The following is a 22,787-nucleotide window of genomic DNA, read 5'->3' as shown; positions in this document are numbered from 1 at the left end:
TGGATACTGTTACTTCTATAACTGCCCATAGCAGCCCATAGCAGACATCACTAATCTATTGCAGCTGTCTTTCCTACTGAGCCAGGGTTCAGGTTCTGCTCATAATGCTTTAGGCACCCACCACCAGCTGAGTGGAATTGCACCACAGCTGGAATCTGTTTGCCATTTTTGGTCTTTTCCAGTTGTTGAATCAATGGGGTCTTGGTGGGAGACTGCTGCCCCAAAGAGTGGCCATTGCTCTAGAATTCACCCTAGAGTGACTTCATAGCAAAGTGGTGATACAATTTTTTTTTTTTCCTGCAGGAATACTCTGGGGCCAAGGTGTTTACAGAAAATACAACAAAGGTCAGTATCAGCCTGGGTCCATTATGTGCCGGGGTCTCTGAAAATCTGTGTGTTATAAACTGAAGTCAGTTTTTATTGCCCTTTAACTGTGGGTTGGGAAGGATAGAATAAGATGCTGACATTTTCTAGATGTTCCTCTGCCCTTTCTACTGACTTGGAATTTATAAGGTTTTTAAAGTGGGCTTTGGAGCTCCACTGTTTCTGATTGACCACTGAGAGTACCCTTCGTTCCTTTCTTGGCCACCCCAATTGTGTGGAGGAAGCTTAGGGAAGCAGGAGAGGCTTTTAACTTCCTGCTTCCTGTCTCCTCCCCACAGGCTGGGGAGCCAGGGTGGCTTGGCCTCTCACCAGCAGGCCAGGAGCGAAGCTGTGGGAGTCCAGGCCAGTCCTGTGTGTCTCCATTCCTCTTTGCCGGGCTGCTGCAGGAGTGACCCCTCTCTGCTCCTCCAGGCTCCTGGGGTCTTGCTGATGGCGTGTCTTTGTTCCTAGCCCTTGTGCATCGATGCCCCTGCTGAGCTAGCAGGCTGGAGCTACTGGCAGCCCCTGTGGATGGTGCTGATTCAGGCTCCCTGGAGGAGCTGCTTACAGACCTGGGCCTTTTTATGTTTTAATTTATGTACATTTTATCCTGTGGCTTCTCCTTGCTGGGTGATTTGTAATCTCTTACCTTCTGTGAACCCAGCAGTGTGGTTGGTGGAGAAAGAGGGGAACTGAATGGTACTGACTGGTGGCTTATTTTGCCTAAAGAGTCCCCTGTCTGAGTTCCAGCAGGGATTATTTGGTGGCCCAAGAGTGGCCCTGTACTTCTTATTGTTCCACCATGCTTTGTACTTATTCATGTTTGTCATCAGCCCAGTTTTTAGACCCTTTACGAATGTTCATGGTGAATTTAGTGTAATTATATGACATTGTGATTTAAATCTCATTTCACTGTCATCATAGTCCCGTGTGGTAGCTGTCATTCTCTTGCATTTTACAGTTTTTCCTGTGTTAGGTGAGCAGGGATTCCAACCCAGATTCCGTGCCTGGCCTTTTACAGAATTGGGTCCGTTCTCCTCAGCCCCTGGGAATCTGCTGCAGGGCCCTCCCAGAGCCTGCCTGTGCAGGAATGTGTGAGCTCTCATTTTGAGTATTCCTCCCTCCTGGGACCTGCATGGGTGTCCACTTTCATTCTCACAGCTCTGGGATTTGGGGCACCGCCTATAGTTGGCCTGAGCAGTGGAGCCTGGCACATGGGCTTAGGCCAAGAAAACACAGTCTGGTGATAGTCAGGTGGCAGAGAAGGAGGGACCTGAGGACAAGAGAATGGTGGTCCTCCTGTGTGCAGCACCTCTTGCCTCATCACAGATCCTGTGGGGTCTGCTTCTGGTGGGCCCTGCCAGACAGAACTTGGTGGGGAGCCACCCAGGAGGCCTGTGTGTCCTTGCGGAGACAGACAGCCTCTGACATCACACCATTTCTAGCCAGATGACTGTCTTGGTTCTGCAGTCTGTGTTGAAGCTAGAGTGAAAGAGACCTGAGTGAAGGACTTTGCAGACAGGAAGTTTATCCTCTCTCATGGCTTTGTCTTTGCCATTTCTTGTCATGCTGTGGGCCTCTGGAATCATGACCAGCTCTGGGAAGGGAGGCTCTCATCCTGGCTTCTGTTCCTTCCTCTCACTGGAGGTGACCTTTGCAAATTAATTGCTTTCTTCAGTCCTGTTTCCTTACCTGCAAATGGGAGGTTGGGTGATTCATGGCCAAGGACCCTTTTAGCTCTGCTGTAGGTTGTTTTGGAGGTAGAACATGCCTGGGTTTTGGCTTCTAGTTCTGGAATATCCTAATACCTCTTCCTCCAGCTAATGCCTTCTCTGCCTCTGGTCTAGAGGTAGATAGCGGACGAAAGAGGTTAATGAGTAAACCCGGTGGCCTGATTTCTGATGAAAGGGTGCACAGAGGTTGTTTACAGAGATGGCCACACCAGGTGGCCATCTCCTTGCCTCATTGGTGCGGCTACTTTCATTTGAACTCTCTGCCTCCTGCCCCTGCCAGTGCAGTTATGAGTTGGAAAGCTCCATGGCTGGACTCCAGCCCTATAGGTTAATAACTCCAACTTTGGTTGTAGCCACAGCATCATGAAAAGAGAAAGTGCCTGGGTGTAGTTCAGAGAGACCAACAAACAACTAAAAACTCATCTGGAACCAGCCTGGGGCTCTGAGAGTGGGAGGCAGAGGAGGAGTTCTTCTGTTGACCTCGGGAGCCATTGTCACACCCCTGAGTGGTTCAGTTGACACCTTGGGACCCAATATAGATTTTGAGGAACTATTCCTTGTTTAATATTGTCTGCACTTTTGAGATTACCACACTCCTCCTGCCTTCTCTTCTTCCTTTCATCCCCTATGCGGTGGATGGCTGGAAATGGATTCTGTTTTGAACACTTGCTTGCTTTCTGAGAGTCTTGTGACTGTCTCTACTCTCAATGGTCAGCATTTGTTAAAATATCTGATCTTGTGATAGGAACAGGATTGTGTGGAAAACAGTCCAAGGGGTCTGAAGATTCAGGAAGCTTGGTAGGTACCTCCTAGGATTCCCTCACTTGTTGGGAAGGTTTGGCTGTCACTGTGGGAGGACTGGAGGAGCCTGTGGTCTTTGGTGCAGGATCTTGGTAAGGTTCTTAGTAACTTGAATAGCACCTTTGTGCAGATTTGAAAAATGGCCTTTCCTTGGGTTAAAAACAAAAATTAAAATAAATATATTATTGTACAATTAGAACAATGTCTACCTCTGCTTGGGACAGGCTTCTAGAACCTTGGTGGGCTGTGGCCCCAGCTGTATGTATACTTGCATGTACATGTCCCCCAATTATAGGGTGCACATGTTGCTGTCAGCACATATAGTCTATGCTGCTTCCACTCCCAACGAGGGGAGCATGTCAGGTTCAAGGTGAAGGAGAAAGGGCTGGGGTTGTGGCTCAGTGGTAGAACGCTCACCTGTATGCGTGAGGCACTGGGTTCAATCCTCAGCACCACATAAATATAAAGTAAAGATATTGTGTCCACCAATAACTAAAAAAATAAATATTAAAAAAAAAATGAAGGAGGGCTGGGGATGTGGCTCAAGCGGTAGCGCGCTCGCCTGGCATGTGTGCGGCCCAGGTTCGATCCTCAGCACCACATACAAACAAAGATGTTGTGTCTGCTGAAAACTGAAAAATAAATATTAAAAATTAAAAAAAAAAAGTGAAGGAGAAGGCCTCTGGGAACCGTAGACAGGCAGGGGAAGTGATCTTGGGGGGTATGTCCAGAACAAGGTTGAAACAGGGTGTAGGCATACCTGTGTGTGTAGGTGAGTACATATGTGCCTGTCCTAGCGTGTGTGACTGGGTGTGCCCACATGGGTTTGTGTGGGTGGGAGTTCTCCTGCATTCTTCTGGGACTCAGCGGAGAGGCCCTCCTGTGCCTACTCAGTAGGTCAGTGTATAACTGTGATGTGAAGTCCCCTCAGTGGGCACGGCACCTGGCAGCCCTGCCTAAGGCTTCTCCCCTTGTACCTGCCACAGCATAAAGACTGAGGCTTGGGGGTCTCAAGTTCCCAATAACCCTGGAGGGGGAGGTGCCCGGGATAGAGGGAGCATATCCTGCCTCAGAGAGCCCCAGGCCCCTTCTGGGTCAAACCCTATAAATAGCAGGGCTCTGAGGGGTAGGGTGACTGGTGGGATTTGAATAGAGTGTGTTTCTGGGTGTGTGAGCATGCAGAGTGACATGTTTTGTTTTAGAGAAAATGAGGTAGAGGTCTGGGCTTGCAATTTTCCACTCATCTTAATCCTGGGAGATTCTAAACAGCTTTGTTTAAAAACTGAATGTGTAGATTGCAGGGACCTGAGTGAGGAAGAGCTGTTGTGTCCCCCAGGAAGGCAATTAGGTTTGAAGCCAGAGTGTGGATCTGTTTGACCATTATGTACGTATGTGTGGATGCAGCATGTGGATCCAGCGGGTGGGGAGGCGGAGTGCTTACAGCATCAGCCATGGGGTGAGTCACTCTAAATTAACAGCCATTCATACTGACTCTCTGCACTTTGCTGCTGGAGGTGGGTGGGGGAGGGGAGGAAGGTCCAGGTTGGGGTGGGGTCCTCACCCTGTCCAGGCTGTGCAGGGGCAGAGAGGGAAGAGGATTTGGAACTACCTGTCTTGGCTCTGCCTCTGACACTGTTAGAGAAGCTGGGGATGGTGGTGGCTGGTTAGCGGGTGTCTGTAAGGAGTGGTCTGTACCTGCAGTGCAGGGAGAATAACACAGGCCACTGTTCAGTCAAGGGCAAGGGCAGTGGAATTGTTTCTGAGGATCTGTAGAGGAACTCAGGGGAGACAGATCAGAGCCTGGAGGGAGGGCTGGGATTTGGGGAGGTGAAGGAAAGGGGCTCTTTGCCTGGTTGCATTTTGGGGGGTGAAAATCTGAGGTTGGAGTTGGGGGGAGGGGAGCATAAGCCCAGGTGAAGAGTGAGAGGTATGGCTGGACAGAGTGTGGGGTCCTTGATCGCGGGTACCTCGAATGCTTCCTGGAGCAGCTTAGGTTCAGGAGGCTGGCAGTGGGGAGCAGGGGAATGAGGATGTAAAAGGGATGTTTTGGGAAACATGAATTTTTTAAAAAGCATCTTTCTGTTACAAAAATAAAACTCATTTTAATATTCAAATGTTACATAAATTATAGAAAGGAAAATCTCCCATAATCCTGCCCTTCAGAGATAATCGCTGTTAATACTTTGGTTTCTATTCATTTCAGATATTATAATGCTAAACTAGCATCTAGCCACCCACCTGGTTATGTTCTCAATTCTGCAGATAGAATTGTATTGGACTTCTTCTTCTTCTTCAACTTCTTTAGTCATCTTTCCACATGAGGATGACCTATTCTTTTCAGTGGCCACCTAGACTTGCTGAATGGGTTTTTAAAATCAATTATCTATGAAGCACAGCAGAGCACCCCATAATTTATTGGATTCATATACTCGCCATTTCATTTGCCCGCTGTGCTGTGGCTTTCATTTACTCACCTTTAGTCTGGGCTCAGCTGGTCACTCCTGAGCTCATTAATGCAGTAACAGTCAGCTAGTGGCTCTGCAGGGACTGGATGGTGCAAGAGAGTCAGCAGGCCTTTTTCCCCCTTCTGGCTTTTCACTGTCAAGGACACTAGCCTTTTAGGAGAAAACGGAATCATCTTCTTGTAAGGTCTGGACTTGAAAGCCTCCCAAACACAGTATCCATCTACTGCTGGCCAAAGCAAATCTCAGGACCAGTGGAGCTCCAGGGGTGGAAGAGACAGCTCCTCTGGTGGCAGAATGGCCATTCCATATCCAAGGGTGTGTGTTCAGGGATGAGAGGGGATGGATGTGCAACCCCTTTCTTGCCCAGATGTCCGAGAACTGGAATCTTTGCAAATAGTCCCCACAGGTCTTAGGAAAACTGTAATTCCCCTTTCTTCCCAGCCTACTCTGCCCCAGATAGGCCAACCACAGATATTGGCAAGGGTAGGGTACTTACTTTTTTTTGTACCAGGGATTGAACCCAGGAGTACTTAACCACTGAGTCACATCCCCAGTCCTTTTTATTTTGAGACAGGGTCTTGCTAAAGTTGCTGAGGTTGGCTTTGAACTTGTGATGCTCCTACCTCAGCCTCCCAAGCTGCTGGGATTACAGGCGTGCAACACCATGCCTGGCCAGGACACTCACTTTTCATGTTGGTTAGAAGTGCTGTTTGAGGTAGATTTTCTGTGTATGTATAGGGCTAGTGCCAGCAGAGGTTTAGACTTTGTAATAGCGTCTGTGGCCCTAGGTCTCCTTGAACCATCTAAGTTGAATATTCCTGGCCTCTGAAAGCAAAGAGCCAAGAGCTTGGCTTCTTGGTATCCCTGCTAATTTTCATGGCATTTCTGAAAAATATGAGTCTGTGAGTGACAGATCTTTAACACAGATAGCTGGCCACTCCAGGTCCAGGCCACTGCTGGAATTCCACTCATTGATTTGCCAACAAATACTGCACCTGCTATGCTCCAGGCTTCCCTCCCACCCCCTAGGAACTTCACATGTAGAACAGGAGTGCCTGGGTCTGTGAGATGCACATTACCTTTTTCTTCTCAGGAACTCATGGTGGACTTGACATTTTGACTTCCCGCAAGGTGTTCATTTTTATAATTTTCTCTTTTCATGCCCTTCCTTGGTAGCTCTTCCCTCTCTGTGAAATGTCACCAATGGCCAGAAGGCAGGAGGAAGCAGGAAAAGAGTGAGAAATGGGGCATTAATAAATCCCTAAGTCCCAGTTTTGAGGATGCTGTCAGGGAGCTGCTGGTGGAGAGGTTCTCCCTGGCTCTGGTCATTCATCAAACAGCCGCCCCAACCCTGCTCACTGGACCTGATGGAAAACACTCTCCCAGCACAGGAGTGTTCTTTTGCCTGTCATCTGCCTGGTGGTTTGTGCATTCATCAAATTAGAACAAACCAAAGTGGGCTTTCACATTTGAAAACCCAAAGTGTTTTATTTTCTCCCTGCTCCCTTTCAGCATCTTTTGGAAAAGAAATGCTTTGTGGCGGTAAGCATTCTGCACCCCGTGGCACAGCCTCTTGGCCATTCTCTTTCTCTTTTTCCACCTCCTCCTCCATGATCCCACTGTGGGAGGCCTGATGTAGCTTAGAGAGGGAGTTGGTGAAAACTGTGGAACAGAGGGAGTGTGGCCTGGTGCCACACTCAGGAATGTCCCTGATGCATCTGGGTGACTTGGGGATGTCAGCATTGTGCTTTTGCTGCAGGGTTAATGATATCTAATCACCTTAGAGGCTTCATATTTACAGTGCTCAATGATGATGGAAACATGCAAAGCTGACTCTGCAAACCTTTGAGCAATTTGGCAAGACCAGAAACCTCAGCAACTCCTTTTGGCCAAGCAATTGGAAAAACTGGATGGAGGTCCTCAGACTGCTCCAAATGAGAGTTTGCTAGTTTGAGGAAGATAGGTCAACTCCTCATAAGCAGAGACCCAGGAGGCCCTCTTTGATTCTTAACTTCTCTGCTCTATCTCCCCATTATTTCTGGTTCTCCATGGCTATGAGGATGGGTCAAACTTCAGCATCCTGAAAGAACATAATGTTGGTTAATCAGCAAATAATTATTGAGCACTTTGATTGCTTAAAGGCTGAGACAGCTTTTGGCCTAGGTGCTCTGTGCAATAAGAGAGCTTTAGCCAAATGCAGGATTGGATAAATCGTCAACCCTTTCTGTTTGTGGCTACTGACTGTTTTATCTAGTTCTCTTGTTTCCTTATAAGGCTTATTCCCACAGCATCTCTGGCACCCAGGAGTGGGCTCTGAAGGCAGCAAGCCATGCAGGAAGGGGTAAGATTGTTACAGATAGTTGGACATGGTGGTGCACACCTGAAATCCTAGTGACTGAGGAGGCTGAGGCAGGAGGATAGAGTTTGAGGTCAACCCAGACAACTTTGACCCTGTCTCAAAGTGAAAACTTAAAAGGACTGGGGATGTAGCTCAGTGATGAAGGGTCCTGGGTTCAATCCCAAGTACTTGGGGAAAAATTGCTATATATACAGACAGAGCCCTCTATGTAAAATTCAAAGGAGATGCCTGCCTTGACCCACCTGGGGAGTCTTACTGCCCAGAAAAGTCACATCTTAATGGACATAAAGAATGATGGTCCCCAGTTCCATTGTCCACCTTACCCACTGCTTATCCAAATAAGTCAAAGTTGTTTGACAAATTTGGAGGTCCCTTAAGGATAAGGATGGTCTTTCTTCCCCTGAGGATGCTCATTGGACTATGCCTTGGGCTCTGAGTACTGCTCTTTAAGGACACAGCAGCAGAGGCAGCATCTCTGGAATATGGGTGTGGCTTTCCCAGAGGGACCATACTATGGTCACTGAGAGGGAAGTTAGAAATACCAGGGCTGGGTGAATTGATGGGTGCTCTGAGCCTGCTCTTGGCTCAGGCATTGCAGTTTGGAAAAGATCAGGCAGAGTGGGTCTCTTCTTTCCAGGAGCTCACATCCTGATATTCAGATGAACATGAAGCACGTGAGAAGCATTCAGAGTCTTGGGGTTGGAGGACCTGAACCATATACATTGTCTTCCCTGTGAATACTCCTGCTGGGTGCTCACCTCTGGGATAGTAATATTAATTGTAGGACACACTTATGTCAAATTGGGAAGCCATAGAATTGTTCCCAGTTCTGGGGGACAGGCTGACAACCTGGTTTCTTAGGTTCATGTGCTATCTGGTTGGGTGGAGGTGGGATTTGCCCTTCACCTGATGGCTCTTGAGTATGAGCCCCTGATTCTGGGCAAGGGAAGAGGTGGAAGGTGACTCTAGCACTCATGGCCTTTCTCCTTTAGTGGGTCGCAGGTGCTGTTTAAACCATGTGTGATGAGCTTTGTGCTCTGACTCTGGCTGTGGGTTAGTGGGAGGAAGAAGATCGGAAAGGCAGGGTCGGGTCTCCAGCTCACACATGAGGGCTGTTCCATCTCTGTGCACCTTCAGGGCAGTGGGGATGGAGTCAGTTGCAGAAGGTGAACAGGGAATGCTGCCTCATGCCACCCCCAACCCAACCATTAGTGTCTGTTGGGGAGGATGGCCTACGGATCTAGCAGATCCCCATTAGAAGATTGCCTGACCCAAGGAAGCCCTCGAATATTTGTGGATGAAGGTAGGAAGAAGGCAGAGAGTTTCAAATCTGGAAAGAAACTTCCTGGGCCAAATCACAGTCTGGAGCTGGCTGAAAGTCTGCTATTCGGTGCTCTTTCTTCTGGAATCTGATCCTCAGGAGTCTTCTCTTGAAATGCCACCACCTCTTAGGAAGGCAGTCTGTTTCCAGCCGTGGCAGCAGCCTTGCAAGGCATTTTAAAGATGGGGTTCACAGGAGGGGTGGGTCACCCCTAGACTCCTGGCTTCCTTCCTTATCTTGCCCAGTGTTGCCTCTAGTTCCCAAAGCTTTTTATTCTGCAAAATTTTCAATGGAGTAGCTACAGGGGTTCCTCACCTCCTTCCAGAGCTTGCCAGTTACTGCCAGGAAATGCTCATGGGCCTTCGTGGGGCAGATGGGGCAGCTTTAAAGGAACACTTCAGAAGGTGCTGCTTGGTGGTATTGGTGGTTTTACTGAATGTCTTTAATATAGTCACGATTTGCATCAGGAACTAAAGCCTCAGTGTTGCCACATTCTAAACCCAGTGGTGCTAGCCTTCTCTGTGTTTCTGAGACCCTGCAGCCATCTCCACCTTCCTCACTCCCCAGCATGACAAACAGAGCTGACTCCTGGGCTCAGGACTTTTGTAAACTTCACTGGCATTTTCTGATGGCACCAGAGTTTCTTTCCTTCTCCTTAAAAACCCAGGGTCCTGAGCATACTAAGCATATGCTGTACCACTGAGCTACACTTTTATTTTTAATTGATACATGATAATTCTACATATTTATGGAGTACAGTGGGGCACTTGAATATGTCTGTCATGTATATAATGATCAGATCAGGGAAATTGACACATGTATCACCTCAGACTTTTATCATTTCTTTGTTTTAAGAATATTCAGAATCCTCTCTATTAGCTTTTTTGAAATATTCAATTAATTGTTGTCCACCATGGTTGCTCTATGGTGCTAAAGAACATTAGGAATTAGTCCTCCTATCCAGCAGTACCCTGTGCTTGGTAACCACCTTTCCCAGGATCTGGTAATCACTGTTTTATTTTCTGTTTATTTATTAGCTTTCTCATTAGGCTAGAGATTGTTTTTCCAAGAGGGGTAGGAGTATTTCTAATGTCTTGCCTAAGTCTCTCTTGTGGTCTCTATTCCTTCTGAAGAACAGAGGCCTTGAGTGTCTCTTCTCTGATGCTTTTCCTGTTTTCTCATTGATGGCACCTGGTGGACTCTGTGTGTGTGTGTGTGTGTGTGTGTGTGGTTCTGGGGATTGAACCCAGGGCCTGGTGCATGCTAGGCGTGCTCCATCACTGAGCTGCACCTCCAACCTCTCAGATACTTTTTGAATGAAGGAATACTACACATATGATCTAAAAAGAATTGTGTCCCTGAGGGCATCTCTTTCCCCAGGACGCAGTGCTTGCTTGGCTTTACCATCCATCTTCATAATCATAGGGTTTGAGATGTCTCTGGGGAGGAGGCAGGGATCTCTGTTAGGTCTGGAGTTCTTTATGAAAGTGTCCACAGCTCTGGGAGTGGAGAATTATGCCTTCTTACCCAAAGGAGGTGGAGAGGAAGTTGAGGGAAGAGGAGGCAGCTGCTTGGAAGTCTCATGCCTGAGGAAACCGAGGCCGGTTTTCTTGGGATCTCTGGGCAGGTGAGCAGAGGAGCTAGGAGCCAGGTGTCCTAGTCCTGACCTGCATTCTGTCTCCTCTATCCTTCTGCCACATCCATACCTGCTCCCACTTTCCTCAGCAACCCCAAGAGTACCTCAGAGCTCCTGGCTCCCTGTGTGAGAGGGGACATCACAGGGCCTGTGGGCAGCTTTGTAAGAAAACATGCACCCCAAATGGCCAAATCCAAGAGGACTTGAGAGAGGCACGTGTGGGGTTATTTTAGGTTTGGTGGGCCGGCTCAGATCTCTCTGGCATTCTTGGCCTTTGGCCTTTGAGAATTGACCAGAATGGAAGGATGATAAAAATCGAGACTCCAGGAATAGCCCAAGAATTTACTCATTCTTAACCTCTGGGAAGAAGTGTTGCCCAACCCAGAGCCTGTATTGGGGGAGGGGGGAAAGAAGGAAAGTTCAAGTTCATTTCCTCTTCCTCCCCTGCGCCTGCCTGGAGGAGGGGGTGGCAAGCACAGTGCGTGGCTTAGGGCCAATCTGATAAGGGAAGCAGGATTTAGAGGCCAGAGGAATGTCAGCACCCCCACCCCCATCCTTGCCTCTTGAGGAGTTGCCTGGTAACAACTTTAGAGCAGAGTTAGTGGGTCCTCTCTGTATTGCTGTGCCTGTCTCTGTTTCTCTGTCCTCTGGCAGACGACTGACTAGACACAGCTCTGGCCTCAAATCTTCAGAAAGACCTCATTTCTTCCTCCCTTTCCCAGAGTCAGGTGGACAATCACCTTTGGCTCAGTGCACATGAGAGGGACTGTATTGAACACCTACTCCATGGCAATTCGGGAGCTCATTGATGCTGGGCCTGTCCTTAAGGAGCTCGAGTGAGCCTGTAGAGACAGACACAGGTAGACACACACAGACAATGACGTTGTCCAGAGCGGCATGGAGTGCCAGAGCACTGTGGGGCTGTAACAAGTGGAGTCGGTGGAAAGAGCAGTCCATGGGAGTCAGGACCCTGACTGGCCTTGGGCAGTCTTGTCACTTCTCTGGGCCTTAGATTTTTTTCACTGGAAAGTGAGGGGTTCTGATACCTGAGATCCTTTCTGGTTTAAGAGTTCTCATTACAGGAATTGTGGGGAGAGGAACCTTCTCAGATGGGTAAAATATTTCTGTCACTTCTATTTTTATTCCACATGGGGTCCATCCTTGGGTTGTCCTTGTGGTTGGGGGAAGAGCAGCCTGAAGACTCAGAGGTCACAGCTGGATCCACCTCTCTTCTGTTCTCTGGATCCTTCTATTTAGGAAAACTGCAAAGTCTGACATTAGGCTCAAAAAATCATTTGCATTTTTCCAGGACAAGCTGACCTGTTGGCTTACCACGTGAGGCCAAAGGACTGAGGCTTTCAGAGCCTCCTTGGAGCTGCCATCTGCTCCTGTCCAGGCTCACTGGTCCCCGGTTAGATCTACCCTTGTCCTTGTTTCTGTAATGCCATATTATCTGCGATTCTCCCTTCCCTTTTCCCTCTCAAAGGCTCTCATTTCTCATTGTCTTGGGTGTGATCTACTTTGCTGAAATGCACCCCCCATCTTGCATTGTTTCAGCAAATGTAACAATTTGTTCAGCTATTGTTCCACCCCCTCCCCCACTGGCAATGGGGTTTGAATCTGGGGCATTTAACCATTGAGCCACATCCCCAGTCCCTCCCCTCTCTCCCTGATTTTTAAAATTTTAAATTTTGAGACAGGCTCTCACTAAATTGCTTCATGCCTTGCTGAGTTGCTGAGGCTGGCTTTGAACTTGGGATCCTCTTGCCTCTGCTTCCTGAGTTGGTGGGATTACAGGTGTGTGCCACCACGCCCAGCCAGCCACTGTTTCTTTACATTTTTTCCACTCCCCGCTCCTCTGTCTTTTAGAATGCCAACTATATGGATATTAGACTGTTTGGTATTATCCTATGGGTTTCTGAGGCTCTGTTAATTTTCTTCAGTTTTATTTCTTTCTGAGCTTCATTTTGCATAGTTTCTGTTGTTACCTTTTTATACAGATCTTTTCTTTTGCAGTATCTAATCTGATTCAGACCCTTCCAGAATATTTTCACTTCAGATATTGTGTCTCCCGTCTTTCATAGACCATCTGAGTCTTTCTGATGTATTTTCTGTCTTTCTGCATCATGTTTTGGTTTTATTCTTCCTTGAGCATATGGGGAATATTTACAGCACCTGGTTTTCCATCTTTGTCTGCTAGTTTCATTATCTCTGTCATTTTGGGGGTGTGTTCTACTGACGGATTTTTCTTGTGGTTATAGGCCATTTTTCTGCTTCTCTGAATGCCTGCTAATTTTTGATTGGCTGCCAGGCATTATGAATTTGATGTTGATGGATGTTGGGTTTTGTTATATTTCTTTAAATAGTATTTGACTTTATTCCGGTATGCATTTAAATGACTTGGGATCAGTTTCATACTTACAGTCTAGGGCTAATTTAGCCTCACTACTAAGGCAACACCCTTCTGAGGACTCTACCCCATGCCCTCTGAGATCTCTTCACTCTCATAGGGGGATGTGAGCTCTTTCGGGACTTGAGTGTGCTCCACAGATGATTGGTGTATTGCTTTTCAGTGGTTCTTCTCCCGGTCTTGTGGAGTTTCACCCCCAAGTGTGCAGATCAGTCAGGTGTTCCAGGGGACTCTTCTGCAGGTCTCTCTGAATTCTTTCTGTACAGACCCTTCTTTTCTGGCATTTTATACTAAAAATCCTAGCTGTATGAGCTCTTATTTCTGTTTCCTCCTCTTGGTGAGACCCTTGAATTCCACTTGGAGTCCTCCTCTGGACCTGCCCTCTGGAAGTTGCCTCCAAGGCAGTCAGCTGGCTTTAGTAGCACTCGCCTCTTTTATTTGCAAGGATTACAGTACTATGGCCTGGGGTCTAATCTAAAGCAGTTTCATGCCTTCTGTCCAGTTTATTAGTTGTTTAAGGTGGGTGGGAATATCCGTACCCCATTATTTCACCATGGCTGTTGTCAGGAGCCCTGCATTGCTTTAAGTTACCTGACGTGTCTCCCTTTCCTGGATTCCTCCTTCCCCACTGGGGTGGTGCCTTCAGTTAAAACTCCTAAAAGACCCCATTAGCAGCATGTTATTTTTCCCATATTTTTTTCTGATTTTGTTTTAATCTCTCTAAGTTGGCTGTCTCCTTTAGCACAAAGATGGTATGGCATTTTCCCCAGTATCCCTTGTACCTGTCTTATTGCTTGGCATATAGTAGGTAGCTAATACATGTTGCTTGAATAAATAAATGAGAACAAGTATAAGAAAATATCGTTCTAAGGAGTTTTTTCCTTTTTATTATTGTCCTCCCCCTCCTCTTCCCCTTCTTCTTCCCCTTCCTCTTCCCCCTCCTCTTTCTCCCCCTCCTGGGGCACTTAACAACCTCCTTCTCCTCCTCCTCCTCCTCCTCCTCCTCCATCTCCTCCATCTCCTTCATCTTCTGTTCTGGGGATGGAACCCAGGGCATCATGTCTGCTAAGCAAGCATTCCACCCCTGAGCTGAACCCCCAGCATTCTAAGAACAATACCATCCTGGATGTGGGGTTCAGACCTCAAGAGTTCAGACCACATCTGCAGCATTAGGATTTCGTAATTCTTAATTCAATGGTAAATTTGAATTCATCTAGAGGAGGGTGAAACCACACTCATGGGAACTCGATTAAGGATTTGGGGATGCTCATTTTGTCAGGAAATTATGAAGTGCTGTGGGAGGGGCCATAATCATGGTTTTCCAGCATGTGTAGGATGGAGAGTAAATCTACGGGCGAGTGGTTTTAGGGGATCATCAGATTTGGGTGCAGGCCCAGGAAGAGCTTTCCAGTAGAGCCATCCAGCAGAGAAATGGGTTCCTTGGGAGGTAGTAAGTTTTCTGTTGCTGCTAGGATTTAAGCAGACACTCATATCTGTTGGTGAAGGATGTTGTGTTTGGGATTATAAGATTAGACGTGATAGTGCATGAGGTAATCTCTTAGATACATTCTATTCAACTCTAAATCTTACTCCTGCCATTGAGACCCACGATTCATCTCCCCTTGCAATCTCCCATCTCCAACTTGTGTGTGCCCACACACACGCGTGCACACACACACACACACACACACACATTCAGAGAACACACTGGCAATGTGCTTCTTACTTTTGTTTTAATGAACTACACATATCCCTCCTCCTTATCTAAGCAGGTGTCTTCTCAGTGCCCTGCAGACTAGCTGCTGCCACCCCCGGCTGGTGTCCGTGCTTTTCTCTATGTTTGCAGGGGCAGCCTGACTGGCACCGCATTGATCTTGGCTGGTCCCAAAGTGCCTTGTTCCATTGTCTCCACTGCCTGGACACATAGTGCCTTTGAGAGAGGGAGGACTCTGGTTAGCTCATTGCTTTCCCACCTCCTCGCCGTCCCCATGGCCTGGGAGCCTCCTGGTGAAGCCTTGCGACTTGGCAGCCTTGCTCCAGCCACAGCAGAGCTCAGGAACATCACCTGAATGGAGCTTCTGCTCTGGACCTGCTCCTTTGCTTGTTTCTCTGGCTTGCTTCTTTCTTGGGGGCCTCAAGGACTGGGGACTCCCAAGTGGGGTCACCCCCAGGTCTAGGACGGTGAGTTACACACTGTGGGAAGGGGGTAGTCCAGTGAGTGGTGGTGCTCCAGAGGCTCTTCATGCACCTGCTCTTTTCCAGTTTTTAAGTCGGCTGAGGGGAGCTGCAATTGGATCCCCTGCAGCCGGGAGGTGCGAGTCTGCAGCTCTGTGGCTGGAGGAGGAGCCTGGAGGTCAACCTCTGGATGGAGTGTCATGTGCCAAGGGACCTTCTCAGCGGAGCTTTGTCTTATGCTTCCTCAGAGTAATTGCCAGCCTGTCTGTGGAAGGAACCTTTGCTGGGTGACTTTTCTATCTCAGCTGTCTGTTAGGGGGATCCCTGACACTTGCCTACCCCACTCATTCTCTCTGCAGTTGTCTCCTGAGCTGCATTCGGGTGGGCTCTGGGGCAAGGGCTGTGCAGAAAGCAGGCCTGAGGTGAGAGAGCTGCCCAGGTAGCAGGTGCCTGGCTATACCTCCAGGGGTCTTGGGCTCTTGCCACCCTTCTTGTTGTACAGCTCCTCATTCTTTCAGCTTGGCCTAGCCAGGCACCATCAGGGATGTGGAGGAACACTATTGAACTTGGGACTTAGGACTCTTGGCCACCAGACAAGTTTGACATGAGAAAAAGCTTGGTTTCTTTCTCTGCATACTGGGAAGAAGGCTTCTGGGAGGGGCAGAAGGGAGGGCTCCCTCAGGGTTCAGGCCTGCTGACTTCCCAGGGAAGCTTGCAGTATCCTGAAGACAGTGGACTTGGTACGTTTCTCAACAAGGGCTTCAAACTCTGTAGGGAGAGATGAGAGTCCTGTTCCCCAAAGAGGAGAAGTCCATGTTATTTGAGGGATGGGTCTGAATGTTTGTGGGCTCGCAAAGTCAGCGCCATTGGCAAGGGAGCAACAAGAGAGGGGCCTGCCTGTGTTTGTTACTGCACGCCCAGTGTCTAGGAAGGCTTCTGCCAGCTGCTATTTGTTGATTGAATAAATGAGACCCAGAGAGGGAGTCCTAGCATCTGGGTGACTGGGACAGTGCCCCACTTCACCAATCCACATTTTGAATGAGAAAGGCAAGTTCAGCAGTGAAGCTGTGTGCCCAAGGCCACGTACCACTGCGGGGAGAACCTGTCTTAGAACCCAGTGTTCCTACTTCTACTGTTCAGCTTGTTCCATCAGAAGGTGTCAAGATAGTTGGGCAAGGTGGTGCATGCTTGTAATCCAGCAATTTGGGAGGATTACAAGTTTGAGTCTAGCTTGGACAATTTAGTGAGACCCTATCTCAAAAAAAAAAAAAAAAGGGCTGGGGATATAGCTCAGTGGTAGAGTACCCCTGAGTTCAACTCCTGGTACCAAAAAAATTAAAAAGAAAAAAAAAAGGTGTCAAGACAATAATAAAGATAGTGGATATAATATTATAGCTAATATTGACCATGTGTTCTGTTTTTTTTTTTTTTTGCAATGCTGAGGTTCGAACCTAGGGCCTCATGCTCATGAATGCTAAGCAAGTGCTCTGCCCCTGAGCTAAATCTCTAGCCCTGGCCTACTTTTTTTTTTTTTAATTTTTAACATTTATTTTTTAGTTTTCGGTAGACACAACATCTTTGTTTGTATGTGGTGCTGAGGATCGAACCCGGGCCGCACACATGCCAGGCGAGTGCGCTACCACTTGAGCCACATCCCCAGCCCTGGCCTACTTTTTTTTAAGATTAATTTTTTTCAGTGTTGGACATTGAACCCAGGGCTTTGATCAAGCTAATAAGCAAGTGCTGTACAACCGAGCCACACCCCAGCCCTTTCCCTGCTTCTTGAAATGCATTCACTGAGAAGAGGTTTCCTGAAGTCGTTCTTCATTCCCCTCGACTGTCTTCACCAGTTCCTTAGTGTCTGCACCAGAAAACACCTGGCTTGGGGTGACTAAACAGCCGTCCCTCACTATGGAGTTGGTTCCAGGACCCCCCTGAAGACACTGAACTCTAGCACAGCATTTGCATACAGTCTCTGATTCTCTTTGAATCATCTCCATATTGTTTAGGGAATAATATCAAGAAGAAAAGACTGTACATGTTCAGTACAGAAGCAGGCTTATTTTCCCCAAAATTTTTGTTCATGCTTGGCTGAATCCTTAGATGTACAATCCATGGGTGTGGAGGGCTGATATTGTCACTATTTTTGTCAGTCTTCTCCATGGTAGCTATTGTCTGCATGCTGTTTGAGGTCAACTCATGTTTTATTCAGGACTTTTAACCAATTATCTTTCTGTTCTCTTCGTGGCTATCTATATGGGATCTGCTTATTCATGCTTCCAAGCAAACATTTGTTGGAACACTTACATTGTGCAGGCAGGTCCTGGGCACAGGATTCAGTAGTAGATAGGATACAGTGTGCCCATCTAGGGACCGTCCTGACTCGGCAGGATTCCCCAAGGCAGTGGATCTCCTGTGGTATCCTCTTAGCACTCTGGCTCCCAGCTGGGTACCGAAGGTTGGGGCCTGGGAGAAAGAATTGGGGATTGTCCATTTTTCTAGGCCACGCACCAAAGCATATTTCTGCCTCTTGACAGTGACCTCGAGTGCCGAGGATGAGGCCTGTTTTTGTTATTGCAGGCAACTTATTAGTGGGAAAGTGGGGCTTAAGACTTGTTTCTAAAAACAAAAAGACTTGTTTCCAGTGCTAGCCTCTGCTTGGTCCACTCTAGGTGTCCTAAGACTCATTCCTTTCCACAAATGTTCAAGGAGTTCCTCTGGACCAGGCATTGTCCAGGCTCTGGGGCTGCAGGTGTACAGAAAAACCCCTGCCCTCAAGAGCTTTTATTTTGGTAGAGGAGCTAGACGATAAGCAATTAAAATCTGTAGTTTATTGGATGGTGACAGATGCTATGGAGAGAAGTAAAACAGGGAAGTGGGGGAGCATGGGGCACTGGCAGGGATTGTGAAAGGCCTTAGGAGGGGACATTGAAGGAGAGGTGGAAGAAGGAAATAGCAGAGGAAGGTGCATTCCAGGGCAGAGAGACCAGGAGATGCACAGGCCTTGAGGTAGGCGCCTGTAAGATTGTTCAAGACAGGTCCAACTTTAGTGAAGAGAGCCTGGGGAAGGTCACGGGACTTAGATCACATGGGCCTTGAAAGCCAACTGAAGGGTGGTAGCTTTTATGGTGGGAAAAATTGGCGCCTTTGGAGGAATTTGAGCAAAGGAGTGACAGAGTTACCTTGTATTTCAAAAGGGTCACTGTGAGGACTGGGGACGAAGCTCCATGAGCACTTGCCTAGCAGGTGTGAGGCCTGGCCTGGATTCCACCCGCAGCACTGGAGCTGCAGTGGTGGGTGGGGAGGGGTAGGTCACCATGCTGCTATGTAATAGTGACTGTTTGCTGCCAAGTGCTTGTTGTGTGTCCGGCATGGTGCAGAGTCTCTATGTGCACGTCTCATTTAACCCTCACAACTCTTATCTCTTTTTTAATTAGGAGGAAGCCGAGGTTCAAGAAATCAAATTTTTTTAAACCAGGAACACAAGTTAAAGGTGGTGGAGCTGGCTGTCAGCGCAGGTCAGTCTGATGCCGAAGTTCATGCTCTGGATTATTGCTCATATTTTCAGGGACAGAGGGACTGATTGTTGAGGACAGCAGTGAACAAATATCTGGGTGTGATGGTCAGGCCGCCTCTGAGCCTGTTGTTTGGCTACTCTCAGGTGTTCAGCTGGTCACCCAGGAGGGAGGTGAGGGACAGGCTCCCTCCTTTAACTTGATTGTTTGGTAGAAGGAAGAGCAGATTGTTTCCAGATTAGGGGAGGCTGCTTGGGGGGTGGAGTTTGTACCCCGTCTGTGGACAGCAGCCTCTCTGGCCCGCGAGGACCCTGTGTCTTGTGTTTGGCTCCTCAGACAAGCCTGCTACTGAGAGACCCCAGCTTCCTGCTACCGACTTGGGCTCAGTGCCCCTGGCAGGCAGATGGAGACCTCTGCAGGTGAGCCCTACCCTCCCTGGGGACGGCAGCTCCCCCAGTTCTGAGGAAAGTTTGGGCTGAAATGCCCTGTATTTTATCTCCCCCTTTTCTTCCAAGTTATTCAAATCACTTTCAGAATGTCATTCCATAATCCTTGTATTTATCACTCCCTAAGGAAGGAAGGAGGGTTTTTCTTTGTCTCTAAAAAAAAAAAAAAAAAGCTACAGTAGTGATGATGTGACCAGGACTATTAACTATTAACTAATTCTTAGTTAATACCTGCCAAGTTATTGGTTAGAAATCTTCAATGTTAGGTAGATATAAAATGCTCATAGTGGAAGTACTGNAAAAAAAAAAAAAAAAAAAGCTACAGTTTGGGGAGGGGGAGTGGGAAAAAATAAAATTAAAAAAATGCTACAGGTTGGAAAAATTGAGGTCAGAGAGTGAGGCTGAGAGTACAGCAACCCAGGAGCTCTCTCGGGTAGAGAACCTAGGAGCACAGGCAGGTGGGGCAGAGGTAAGCGGAGTGGGAAGCTGGGCTTCTAGATTTAGGGTTGTTCCTTTTATATTAACCAGGCGCTTTGGCTTCTGAGTCTGGGGAAGTGATCTTTCTTGCCTGCCCTCCTTACTCAGCGACTGTCTCAGTGTGGCCCTGGGGCCTATACACACACACACTCTCTCTGTCTTTCTCTCCCGCCTCCCCCTTTCTCTCTCTCTCTACACACACACACTTCATGCTCACATACACCCTCATGACCTCATACTTGTTTCCGCTCTCATACACACATTTACCCGTACCATGCACATGTGTTCTTCACACACATCTGCTCACACGCCCTCACTGGCTTCTACCCTTACCCCACATACACACACCTGATGTGCACACTCTTGCGTAGGGTTTGTTATGTGTCTGCTTTCACTGTGGCTGTCACACATGCTTAAGTGTGTACCTAGTTCACCTGTGCATATGCCCTCCCAAGCCCACAGTGAGATGTCTAGGGTGCATATGTCGGAGCTGGGCACCAGCAGCTGGTGGTTGCCTGACTGAGCATGAGAGTTTCTGATGACAGTGGAGCCCCTGTAAGTATTGGGCCCCACCCCGTGCCTCGGTTTACCCCTGTTGTGTAATAAAGAGAGAGAACTTTGAGAGACTAAAGGACCCAGAGAGACACACAGGTGATTCACTATTCTGAGCTGTTCAGACTGGGAGGTGCTGTCTGCCTGAAATGTCAAGTGTGTCTGTTCTGTGAGCAGAGAAGGGAACTAGTGGTGGGAGGAGGGAGAGTTTCAGAAGCGAGCAGGCCGCACTTCCCACAGGGCTCCCTGCCTGGCCCTGTTTCTCCAGCTGCAGCCAGTGTGTTCCCAACCAAGAATATATGCCACCGGCAAAGCCCAGCCTGTGGCTGCAGAGGCTGGGCCTGGCAGAGAGGGCGTGTTGATCAGCAGGGTGGAAGGCACCATTCTAGGAAGAAAAGGGTCCTCCTCAGCTGCTCAGGTCCCCCTGGGTTACCAGCCACAGAGGCAAAGCAAACAGGCTCTTGACTGTGTCTATTTCAGAAACCTCACCGCCATTGCTGCTGCTACTGCAGAGCACGAAATCATCCCTGGTCCGTGGAAATCCAATTAGACTTGCGCCGCTGGAGTCCCCTCCGTGGGGAGAGCAGAGGGAGGTGCAAGGGGAGGGGAGGCTCCCTCTACAAAGCTGCCTCCATAAATTTGAGTTAAGGGTGGTGCAAGGGCCAGACCGTTATTCATCCATGACTGTCCTTCCTGACCTCAAGATCCAGCCAGTGAAAATCTGCATGAAAACCCGAGGTTGGCTACGCAGGGTTCAAGGGGTAGGGGGCAACCTGAAGACTTAGATTGTATTCCCGTGTGTTTGACCTTCACCCATTCTCTGGTCCTGTGATCTTTCAGAGCCTTAAATCTCCGGCTTTTATATGTGGGGGTGGGGAGAGTGGGACCAGGTACAGTGAACCCTCTGTTCCAGCCCAGTGGCCATATTTCAAGTGCCCTTCTTCCAGAGCCTCTGCATCCTCTTGTTATGTCCGGCTTCCCATCTCTGTACAGGGCACTGGTTTCATGGTGGCTTGCACTCTAGTTGCTGCCAGGCTGCTCTGGGGACCTTTAGGACACATCCACAGCCAGCCTTTTGCCTCAGTATCCCCATGCTTCATACTCAGATAGGTTGTAGTTTATTTATTGTATATTACCTTGTTCCATAAAGGATATTAAAGTGAACCCAGATACTCGTAATATCACCAGTGCTACTTGAGCATGGCTTCATGCTTTCCTGGCTTCAGTTGCAGATGTTGACTGGGACTTTTGTCTGTGGTCAGCAAACCCATGGATTGTGATGGGTCCCTGAGCCTTGGCACCTATTCCTGCTGCCTGCACCCACACTGTGCTGTACCATCTTTGCTTATTCTTGAAGATTCTGTTTACACATCTCCTCCCTGAACTTAGCGTCCTTGTCATGTGAAATTCCATGGCACCTCTTGCTGGAGGCACTGAGCTGAGTAAGACCTAGTCTCTCCCCTGGAGTCTAGTGGTGTAGACAGGGAGTCATCTTGCATTTGCAGCCTGCTGTGACAGATGTGCCACAGGGGCAAAGTACTACATAATCGGTACTCTTAATGCTTGTAAACTTTGCAAATCTGAAAAAAGAGCTCTCGGCATTCACATTTTATTGATATTCTGGCTTGGTAAGAGATCTAAGCCGGGGATTGGCGTGTGTATGCACATGTGTACAAAGCGTTGTTTATTTTTCATGTAAAGGTTACTGTCTAGAAGTCTAACACCATTCCCATTTCACTTCTTTCTAGGTGGCCTGGTTTTCCCTCTCTGGATTCTCTAGCATCCGATGTGAAAGTCTCTGTCTCTGGTATTCTGAAATGTCACACATGACATGCCTTTGTGTGGCTCAGTTTTCACCCGATGTGTTGGGTGTCTTGTGGACCTGTCTGTTCAGTCTTGGAGCACACATTATGTTTAGTTCTGAGAGATTTTATGGAATTCCTTCATTGATAATTTACGCCCTCCATTTTCTCCTCTCCTTTGGAATGTCTAGAATTTGTATATTACATCTCCTGGATCGGCTCTATAGTTTTATGATATTTCTATTTTCTTTCTTTTCTTTGAGTTTTTCCCCCACCTTTGTCTTCCTGCTTTCTGCTGAGGTTTTCATTCTAGTTATCCTATTTTTAATTCTAAGAGATTTTGTTGTCTGAATCTTCTTCTTTTATAGCAGCCTGTTTTGGTTTCATAGATACAATATCATCTCCTGTGTCTCTGAGGATATTAATGGTAGCTTATTTTTGGAAGGAAGGATTCATCCTGATTGTTTCCTATAACACATGTGTGTGTGTTTCCTGTCTTTTCTCTGGACAAACTTTCTTCAGTCTAGTGATCCTAGGAAGTCTGCTAGCATTTGAATGAAGCATGAAAAAGGTGACTGAAGGAGGGTATAATGGCACACACCTGTAATCCCGACCACTCAGGGGGCAAAGGCAGGAGGATTTCAAGTTTGAGGCCAGTCTGGGCAACTTAGTGAGACCCTGTCTCTCAAAAAAAAAAAAAAAAAAAAAAAAAAAAAAAAAAAAAAAAAAAAA

The 22,787-nt window shown here is 47.8% G+C and overlaps 1 protein-coding gene across 2 annotated transcripts in view; it reads left to right on the top strand.

Annotated features, from left to right (window-relative positions):
* The first annotated feature begins 303 nt into the window (after positions 1–303).
* Tspan9 (tetraspanin 9) overlaps positions 304–22,787 on the top strand; it is a 192,534-nt gene continuing 170,050 nt past the window's right edge. Inside the window, exons 1-2 of one of the 2 annotated variants that reach the window (XM_015500755.2) lie at positions 304–345; positions 18,701–18,781. The gene's annotated coding sequence lies outside the window, so the exon portion shown is untranslated. The remainder of the gene's footprint in view (positions 346–18,700; positions 18,782–22,787) is intronic. The other variant, XM_048787685.1, reaches the window with a different exon arrangement.

The sequence above is a fragment of the Marmota marmota genome, unplaced genomic scaffold, assembly GCF_001458135.2.
Source record: "Marmota marmota marmota unplaced genomic scaffold, marMar, whole genome shotgun sequence".
In the NCBI taxonomy this organism is placed as follows: Eukaryota; Metazoa; Chordata; class Mammalia; order Rodentia; family Sciuridae; genus Marmota; species Marmota marmota.
This window is presented reverse-complemented; position numbering and strand designations above follow the sequence as displayed.